We start from the raw sequence: 11,103 nt of genomic DNA on the forward strand, positions 1-11,103 counted from the left end.
ACATTACTGGATATGGGGCATGATCTGGAGTCAGCAAAGTAGGCAAGTAGACAAGCTCTACTTCTCATCTTACACAGTCACCACTTTCAGTGAGCCGCTGAAAGAAGCCGCTTCTTTTCTGGGTAAGCGCAAGTACTGTGATATGTAAAGCATGCAGCAGGTTGTCTTGGCTCAGTGTACTGGCTAAATTCAAGCCTCTCTTTCAGTGTAGTCTTGCCACTTTATTAAAATCTGGTTCTGAACACATAACAACCTAACAAAACAAAACCTCCTGCTATCTTTGTCAAGAAATAACAGAGAGTTAGGTCCCTAATATAAGCCAAACCCAGTCCTTGCACCAGCCAGGTTCATGATTAGAGCTGTTTGATCTTTCCTGATTAATTAAAAAAGAATGCAATGAACTGGAGTTGCTATGGAGATAAAGCAGTAATGGTGCAGCAGGTGTTGGCCCCTTGAGCGAGGCTGTGAATGGAGCTTATGCATTGCTGCAGAGGTGGCCGTTTCCAACACTCCCTCTAAACCACAGCTCACATGCCACACATTCTTCCTGACCACACAACTGGAAGGGCGCAAAGGTCTGTCAGGGGAGCACTTAAACATATCCCATACTTCATAAACAGCATTATGTAAATTCAACATAAACTGCTCTAAATGACAAATCTCTTATCCAGTCAGTTTTGGCACTAATTGTACAGCACGTTGAATTAATATGGTTATGAAATACTGAAGTAAAAAAAAAAAAAAACCCTGGTTGACAAAGTCTTGAACAACATACACTCTAAAAAATGCTGGGTTGAGCCTTTTGGTTCATTTAATGAGATTATTTTCTCAGTCTTGGGTTGTTTTGTGTAACCTCACCACTGGGTTAATGGCTGGGTCATTTTCACTGACAGTTGAAGCAATGCAACCCTCCCCCACCTCGACACATCAGCCCAGCTCCTTGGGTCAAATCAAGTCAGCGCCTACTGTTTGAATTCGCCTCAGGTGGAGATAGCAGTTTTCACACAGACAAACTGTTAGATTTATTTCGAGAAACACACTCAGAAAGCATGTGTTAATATCCTACACACGTTTGTGTTATTACTATTTCAACATGTGTTAAATTATCCAATAAATGTGTTAACAAAAGTTAAAAATTCACATGCGTGACCAACACAATGTGTTAAATTAATGTCCAATCACACTGCTGAAGTCACCAACCAACTCTGAACTCGCCTCAAAGTAAATGTTTGTTGTTTTGACCTTTTGATTATGACAGTTGAGTCGGAGTCCTGAGGTGAGGAAACCAAATGACCACAGGTAAGTTAGCGTTCATCACTATTTAGCGTTGATGCTGCTGAAAATGCCTGGCCGAGTTTGTGATATTTAAGTAGGGAGCTCTCGAAAATGTATTCACTGTAAAACAGTAACTCAGCAAGTGATAAGTAACTTGACCTATTGCAACGCCTTCAAATGTGAATATCATGTATTGCATATTGTATTGAATTTCATGCAATTGTTTGTTTATTTTGTGAGCATTTTAGTAGAATTTTAGCATACAAACAAATTACATTTTAGGATAATTGTAGGTACAAAGGTCTCTGTGTTATTTTTGTGTTCTTTTTTAACACAGCATGCGTTAAATGTACTAACACACTGATTGTGTTAAAAGCAACACAAAATGTGTAGTCCTTAACTAGACATTCGGGTGTGTTAAAAATTAACACATGATGAGGTTATTTGTAACACATCTGTTTTAAGAGTGAAGGTTAGTATCAATATATTGATCCACAAAACCATTACTGTACACTAGAAAATGCAAAAACATGCGATAACAGTCACATTGATATCTTCATTAGCTTTGGTTTACTTCTTTGTAATGCCCACTGGATCAAATTGGTAACTCAGTTTTTCGGATGTTTTAAACGTCTCCTTTGATCAAAATCGGATGTTTTCGTCTTAAATATATGACTTATTTTAGTAATTTACTTCAAAGTCTATAAATAACACCACTTTAGCATCTCTAGCAATACATTTCTGAACACCTTCTTGTGTATAAATAAAGGATGCTGACATATTTGTTTGTAATGTGGTATATTTGACATTTTCAAAGGGTAAAAATAACCCTGAAAATATTAACCCATTTATGAAATAAAATGAACACAGCATTTTTGTAAAAATGAAACCATCCTTTGGGTTGAAAAACAACCCATTTGCTGGGTTAAAATTAACAACCCATCTTGATCGGTTAGTTTAGCCCAAAATGTGTTCTGTCCTATATTTACCCAGCCATTGGACTACAAATAACCCAGTTTGGGTTGTTTTTAACCCACTGTTTTTTTTTTTTTTTTTAGAGTGCATGATTATTAAAGCTGGAATTAAATAGTTAACTAATGGACAACTAATCTAAAGATATATGCAGTTTAAATTAAAACAGTTCCAGGATAGAATACTTTAAGCTTTTAAACTATTAAGCCTGGCCGTGCTCTAAAAGACAAACAGAGCAGGAATGTCCTGTTGATGCAAAGTGAAGTCACACAAATCATGAGCTTAAACCTGGTCAAGCTCATTTAAGCCAATCTCCTGAGAGGCGGACAGCTTCATTGAGCACTCATTCTGGGATCCATCAGGCCGTCTAGAGGACTGGCTATGTCCCTGCTCCTCTGACAGCCTCTATAAGTCTGCAATGAGGCAGTGTGTAGTGCTGCTGCTGCTTCATTACGCTGCACAGGTGCTTCCACTTCCAGCTGCCATGTCCATCAGCCACTCCTGGTCTGATTTCTCCTTCACACAGGGACACTTTTACTGTAACACTCCCCAGAGCACTGCTTTAGACCCCCTGATGTCATACAATGCATAGTATGATTAAACAAGGAAAAAGTTCAGGTGGATCATATTTCACAACAAATGGGAGCGAAGGGCAAAGACAAAGATAAGGCATTGGTTCTGCTGGATTGAAAAAAATATTTACAGTCTTGTAACAGAGCAAATTTTATTTCTCATATTTGAGTTTACTTGGCATGTTTTGAATATATCTTCTGTTTCTATCAATATAAAAGATCTGTGGATGAAGGAGATGATCTACTTGTCAGGTGCAGTAGAATAAAAGAGGAAATGTAAAACAGAAACAGAATCTTTCACCAAATCAGGACATGTTGAAGAATACCTCAAAATATTTGTGATACATTTATTTCATGCTTGGCCAATACCTTGGCAGGACATATGAGTGAGCTAACTCAGCTTCACTTAAGCACCAAGCCAACACTCTATTTCACCACTTTGACTTTTTGCCCATACATTTTCCTTTATACTGCACTGGAGGGACACAGGGTCCTGGAAACACTAGCACGAACTTCTAAACATCTGTCAGAGGAAAAGTACTCTCTGGTCAAAACAGACAGCTCATGAACATGAGTTATGACTATTCAGCTTATGAAAAAGAACAATATGCAAGAACAAGATAAGTTATGTTAAAAATTGATACTTTCATAGAAAAAAAAAACCCTACAAATATTGGTGCATACATTGGCTTCTCTACTGTCAGCAACTTCTTGCCAATTTCCATAAATTCTGTAAAATTGTAAAAAGATAGCATAGACAAAAATGTGAATGATCAAAGCAGCCCTGAAATAAATTCAGTAAAAATGTACAAAACCCTAAACAGACTGAAGTTCCTTTATTGTAACTTTAGATTTAGCAAAGTTTTTGACTTTCAGTGTCTTATTTATGCAGATTTAACTCAAAATTTACCTGAAAATGAATTGGCATACAGCATGTGTTTTAAAATGACTTAAAAAAATATCTCAAAAGCTGTTTGGATAAAAATGCGTCCACCATATTATCTATAAGGATTATCAAGGGCAAAAATTAGTTCAAAGATATCAGTGACCTCAAGAGTCAAAAACAATATCTCATATAATATTTTATTATATAAGCCAAGTTTTGGGTTTATTTTGATTTTGTTTCTTAAATATGTAATTATTTTCCAAATTTATATAATTTGGAATATCAGTTCAGAATTAGATCATTATCAGGTTTTAGTAATTTTTTTTCTGTCTTACTTATATTTTCCTTTATTTAATGTTTTTGTACATTACGTATCACTTATCATCAATAACCACTTTATCCTGATCAGTGTCATGATGCATCCTATCCCAGGAACACTGGGTATGAGGTGGGATTTCACCCTGAATGTGAATCCATGACAGGACACCATACGTACACACACACACACACACACACACACACACACACACACACACACACACACACACACACGCACACAGGTTAAAGGAAACCAGAGGTTGCAGAGGAAACCCACAGGCATGGAAATAACATGTGAAACCCAGGATTGAACAGGGAACAATGCTACTCTCTGTACCACCGTGCCATCCTGCTGTTTTTATGCTTTGTTAAATTGTTTAATGTTTTCCGTTCCTAAAGTTTGTACAGCACGTAAAGCAGCATGAATAGAATTAAAATGACAAATAAGATTATTTTTATTAGTCCCCCCATTTAGTTTAATGAAAGCCATCATCTACTGTAGAATAAAGCTGGGAAAGCTGTGGCAAATAATGCCTTCGAAAATCACCAGTGCCTTTCCCTTGAAAAGAACACTTCATTTGTTTCAAATGCATGTGTTAAGAGTGTGTTGTATATTTCCCTTTCTTAAAATGATCCTAAATTTTATCCATACTGCACCTGAATATAATATGTTACATACTGTATAGAACATGTAGATATGAATAATTTTCTTTCATTTTTTTATGCTGATTTAAATAAATTCAATAATAAAAAAATTCCATTCAACAGTTTGCACAACAATGGATTTTGTAATCCTCATTAGACAATTGGACAAAAGATGATTGGTGGGTAACTTGAATGGATTCACTAAATGCCAGCTTGCAATTAAAAAACACATTAGCATAAATCTATTTCAACATAAATCTAGTCTTCATGTCAGGGGACCTATCCATGCTCATAAATAATGCAGTCACACTCATAAATACTGCAAGATAGGAGCCTTGTTCACACTCTCAAACATAAATAATGGACAGGATACAACTTTACACCTTAGTGCTCTGTCAGTGTTTTTATTTGCGGTACATTAAATTTGTGCTTGGAAGTAATTGTGAAATGCTGTGATATCCATTAGGATTGGAGGTGCCTCCAGAAAAATACAGCTCAGTGTCTCAGAAGTGCTGAGTGAGCGGACAGATGGTGCATAAATTAGGATGAAAAGACATCGGCAGGTTGACCCTCTCAGCCGAGTGCTTAATCTGTAGCCAAGACAGATTTTATTTTCCTTGAAAGAACAGCACGAAAGAAGGGACAGAAGAGTAGGGGGAAAAAATCCAAGGGACTCATTTCATTAAGCCTGTGGCTTGCAATTCTTTGGAGTGTTTCTGCATCTGTTGCTATAGATTTTCCAAAAGAGTGTTCTGTTTTTCTTAGATGCTTAAAACACATTACATTTAACCTCTTTTTTTATTATTATTATTATAATTTTTTTTACTTATGAGGAACCAGGTACTCTGTGTGCTCTACTTAAAAAATAACAACATAAAAATTTACATACTTTATCTTTGTAATAAGCAACATTATATAAGCAACAACACCAAGATTTTAAATTGTGTCGTTGCCAGACCACTATTCTCTTTTTCTCAACAACAAATACAGAGCCTGTCCAACCAGGGATAACCTCCCAAAGCCTGTTCACACACTCTGTTCCTGAGTAGCCTGAGGGGAGCGTGTTCCTGGACACACACCTGCACCTGTGCTATTAGCATGGTCAATCTTAACCCAATCCATCCCTCACTCTATTCTTAATCTCTGTGAACTCTGTGAAACATTTAACTGTCTTGGCCTGTCTCTGGAGGGCCGATTAAAAAAGGCTGCTCTCTCAGCTGTGTTCACCGCATGTCAGAGCAGACCTGTTTTATAGGTTCATTATAAGGAGAGGTGACATATGGAGAGTGTGTTTTACTGCCACTGGCTCCAGGGACTACAGTGCTTCCCACTGAACAGGGAAATGTTCTGTTTTTGCTGTCTCCCAGTTCATGTTTCTGTAGTGCAAACAGGACAGATAAATAGGTGCAGATAGATTCATGTGCTCTATTTGTTATATTCAATAGTATGTATGTTATGCCTATCTCAAGCCTGAATGTTTATTCCTGTTGTAGGTAAGAAGTCATACATCAGTCACCCATAACCTTAACTGTATGTAACATTTTGTGATTTGCCTGATAAAAAGTCTTACAGAGTGGAAGTGTGAGATGTGTAGACTGACTTATAGACCTACAGACACTAAATTACCTGGGATTAAGGGATACTAAAAAAATAAAATAAAATATAAACATCCATAAACAGAAAACAGACTTACATTTGAAGGACATGAGTCAAGAGTCAACACATACAATACACACAGTATGTATTTCAGACCACAATGAAACATTTTTTTAAGGGTCAGACATACAAATTTTCTATGTAAAACTCTGCACTGAGTTGTCTTTGTCACACTTGTGTCTTTATTGGAATTCATGCACAAAGATTACTAATTTATGCTCCCTTTATCAATGCTTATTATTTATTATTATTATTATGTACAATTATGGCAAATTCAACTTTGCAATTTGTGTCTGTTTCATTAATTTTTTAGCAAAGATCATGCCTATACTATAGCCCTAATTTGCAAAGATTCCAAATAAGCATATGTGCCCACTTGCACAGTTTGCAACCTCATGCTGTCACATGCCTTCTCTCTGGTTACCGTAGTGGGTGCTTATATCACATTGATTTAGACTTGGTAATGGTGAAGCTCTCACTTGATTGGCTAACCAACCAGGTTTCACTCCACCTCAGTCATTATCTAACACATGAATGCAGCTCACCAATACTTTGAATAGCATGTTGTGCAGCACCTTTACCTGTGCAATTACCAACTGGGCCTACGATTAGGCTACTATGCTGTTAACCACAAAATGAAACATAGAATATGAGGCAAGGAATTTAAAATCACAGAATCTGAAATAAATTCAGAAATATCATTGGTGTGTGGATGTGAATTTGTAACCAGAAAGGGGTTAGTAAGGTACTTCCTATTTTAACTGGAATTAGATAAATGGATGGAAAATAACCATAAACCCACAGTAAGTGTGTCAATGAAAATAAAACTTAAAAATAAAAGAAAAACCAGTGAAAGATAATTACCTTAATATGTTGAACTAAAAAGTCTGAATTCAAATGGGCCAAAAAATACTCAACAGGCTGTCACTGCTGGCCACTGAGTCAAAGCTTGTTAAAGCTGGAATTTGCTGATTTATTTTGCATAAGCTTGCGAGGTGAAAAGCACAAAGAAGCCAGTTGCCTAAGGTAAGACTGCCTTCTACGTATCACTGACACTACTTAAACACTCATACTGGATGCGAAATTTGTAATGCATGTGTTTAATTTAGCATGTGTTGGGCTGAGGGGTCGTCAGAGCATTGGTTCGTAGTGGGGCGGGGAAGAGGGTCCAGCTGAGGTTATTGCCAAGGATTTAGTAATCCCTCCATAGCAATCAGATAAATTGCATGCACGATTTACAAATAATAATTGTGTGAATACCATGTGCAATGTAGAGGTAAAAAAAGTTGAGGCTTCTATTTGTACAGAATAGCTATTTGATCTTAAAGATACTCAGAGAATGTATCAGCAATTAAAAGGAGGTGAGATGTGTCAAAAAACTGTTCAAAATACTTTCAGGCTAAATCACATGTTGGATGCCAAATGCATAAATATCACGCTGCTTTTTCCATTTTAGGTAGAAATGCTCCATAAATATTCATTAAGCAAACATGCAAAAAAAATTTTTGTCGATGTGAAAGACACATTTCACTGTAGACTCTTTTAGTAAATCAGTTTATGTGCTTTTGCACACACAACCCTTTAGTAAACCAGGCGTATGTGTTGCCAGCAGGGTGAAAGATTTCTGACAGATTGCTCACACTCAATTGCCCAAACCAAGTCTTCTAATCCTGGCCTCTGTCAACCTCCTCCAATAAGTGCCAGCATGCAAGTATAGGCATTTGCCTTTTATTGGGGATTTGGTGGGAGGTAATCCTATCCTCTCAGCTCTGTGCTTATAAGCATAGTGGCACAGGGAAAGGAAAAGATGGGTAATGGAATATTAAAAATATTGTCAGACTGCATGTGCTTGGCACTGATGTACCCTTAGCTGTAAAAAATGAAGTAGTGTCAGGCCTGTTAATTTAATGCCCTAATAGCTCATATATATTTGTGTCTGCTTTGGTAAAATTCAGTTCACTTTAAACCATAATGTTGAGCATTGAAGCTTTTCAAGCATTTTATTTGTGAAGTTGAGAATTCTAAATTTCCAGATTCTAAATAAATGCTTGCATTTGAATCTGCACATGCGAAAGGCTGAGCTATGTATTTCAGAAAATAAATATGACATTTCTATAAAAATCTCATTCCATCATGGCACACTCTAAGCTGCAGGAGCCATCTGGGAGAAGAGTTTGGAGGTTCAATGCAATTTAGAGCCTAGTTGTATTGTACATGTATATCTTTACCATGCCCTATTGATATCCTGCTTGCCATTCTAATAATAAATATATTGATTGCATGTTTAAATTGATGAAATTTACATTGCTATATGCTAAATATCTGATCATTTTTGCGGTTAATTTTTAAAATCCACTAGATAATCCTGTATAGAAACAGTATATATCAAGTTCCATATAAATTTATTTCTAAATCTGAAAATGAAGCGATGTCAAGAAAAAAACAGTAACATGAGTCATTTGTCGTAGTTTAAGCTTTTGTTTTTCCTACCTCAGAGGTTTGACATATATTACATGAGGAGTAAGCCATGGTATCAAATTTAAGCCCACAACTCAAGGAGGACAATATGATGTGGTATGGAACTCATGGTGTTTTTTTCTCAAGCAGATGACAACATGAATTTACAACAGGCATCAGAGGCCTCCTCAGAGTTTCATGCCTAATGGAGCATTGTAATGTTTGGTTAAGAGAACATGAGAATATGTAAAAGTGTCTGTTTTCAGCAGTTGGCTTTGTCATCTTCTACTTTTATTGGTTGTTTTTTTCTTCTTCTTGTTTTAGAATCTGCATGTAATTTATCTGTCTTGGCCAGTAATTGATTAAAAATTAAAGCTGGCATTATTTTTCATCAGTAATGAATAACAAAACAAATGATGAGACAAATTCTCACTATGCTGAAATTGTGAAACATGATGCAGAGAGAGAGAGAGAGAGAGAGAGAGAGAAAGAATGAGCAGAAATCTCAGGATAGTCTCCATGTAAGAGGTGCAGAAATGAATTATATCCATCCTGAACTGACTATGGCGTTGACTCAGCTCTTTTTCTAGCAGCAGGAAATTTAACAGCTTTTCACCCTTGTCAGTCACAGTCCCCTCCAAAAGTATTAGAATGGCAAGGCCAAATCTTTTGTTTTTGCTATACACTGAAGACATTTGGGTTTGAGATCAAAAGATGAAGACAATTGTTTGTTTTGGGGGTTTCTCCCTTCAGTCTCCTCTTCAGGAGGTGAAATACATGCTCAACTGGGTTAAGGTCTGGTGATGGACTTGGCCAGTCTAAAACCTTCCACTTTTTCTACCTGATGAAGTACTTTGTTGTGTTGGCAGTGTGTTTTGGGTAATTCTCTTCCTGTATGATGAAGTTCATCATAATTAGATTGGATGCATTTCTCCGTAAAATAGCAGACAGCATGTTTCTGTAGACTTGTAGAATTGTGCTGCTATCATCATGAATTACATAATCAATAAAGATTAGTGAGACTGTTTCAGAAGCAGCCATGAGAGCTCAAGCCATAATACTACCTCCATCATGTTTCACAGATGAGCTTGTATGTTTTGGATAATGAGCAGATCGTTTCTTTCTCCACACTTTGGCCTTTCTATGACTTTGGTAAAGGATAATCTTAGTTCCCAAACTTTCATGGCTCATTTCTGTAGTTCTTTGTGAATTGTAATCCGGCCTTCTGATTCTTACTGCTGATGAGTGGTTTGCGTCTTGTGGTATAGCTTCTATATTTCTGCTATCAAAGTTTTCTTTGAAGGGTGGATTGTGATACCTTCACCCCTGACTTGTGAAGGTTGTTGGTGATGTCACTGTTGTTTTTGGGTTGTTCTTCAAAGCTCTCACAAGATTTCTGTCATCAATTGCTGTTGTTTTCCTTGAACGACCTGTCTGATGTCTGTTTGTTTGTACACCATTGGTTCTTTCTTTTTCAGGTCATTCCAAATTGTCAGGTCAAAAAGCCAGCATCTATCATGGTATGGGGGTGTGTCATTGCACATGGGTAACTTGCACATCTTTGAGGGCACCAATAATGCAGAAAGATATGTGCACATTTTGGTGCAACATATTTTGCCATCCAGAGCAGGACAACGCCAAACCACATTCTGCCTGGATTACAAGCGCATGGTTGCATAAGCAGAGAGTGTGGGTGCTAGCATGGCCTGCCTGCAGTCCTGACCTATTGCCGATTGAGAATGTGTGGCGCATTATGAAGCGCAATATAAGGCAACAAAGGCCCAGAACAGCTGCGCAGCGATTGTGTTATTATAAGAAAAGGTGATGTTACACAGTGGTAAAGAGTCCCAACTATTTTTTGCATGTGTTGCAGTCATCAGATGTAAAATGAGTGTATATTTTCAAAAATACATTCACACAGTAAAACATCAAATAATGTGCTAATATTGTGTTTTCAATATAGTATAGGGTGAATTGAATTTTCAAACGACTTTTATTTTATTTATTTTTTTTTTGCATTTTCCATACTGTCCCAACTTTTTTCGAATTGAGGTTGTAAATGGTATAGTTTCTCCAGAACCATGGTACAACACGTAACAGTAGAGTAGTACAGTACACAAGACTACATAAAATGCAAATACGCAATGAGTGTGAGACAAAAAGTAGGCTGTATAGAACAAAATACACAGAACAGTGATTACACAGTGCAGTGGCAAGAGAACAATGTGGTGCGAGAAAGCTATTGCAGTGATTGGCTGTAAACTAGTGAGTATTATAGCAGCAATAATGTATCAGCAATATTGGCAGTAAAAAAGAGTCTTA

This window comes from Ictalurus punctatus, chromosome 13 (genome assembly GCF_001660625.3).
Source record: "Ictalurus punctatus breed USDA103 chromosome 13, Coco_2.0, whole genome shotgun sequence".
Classification (NCBI taxonomy): Eukaryota; Metazoa; Chordata; class Actinopteri; order Siluriformes; family Ictaluridae; genus Ictalurus; species Ictalurus punctatus.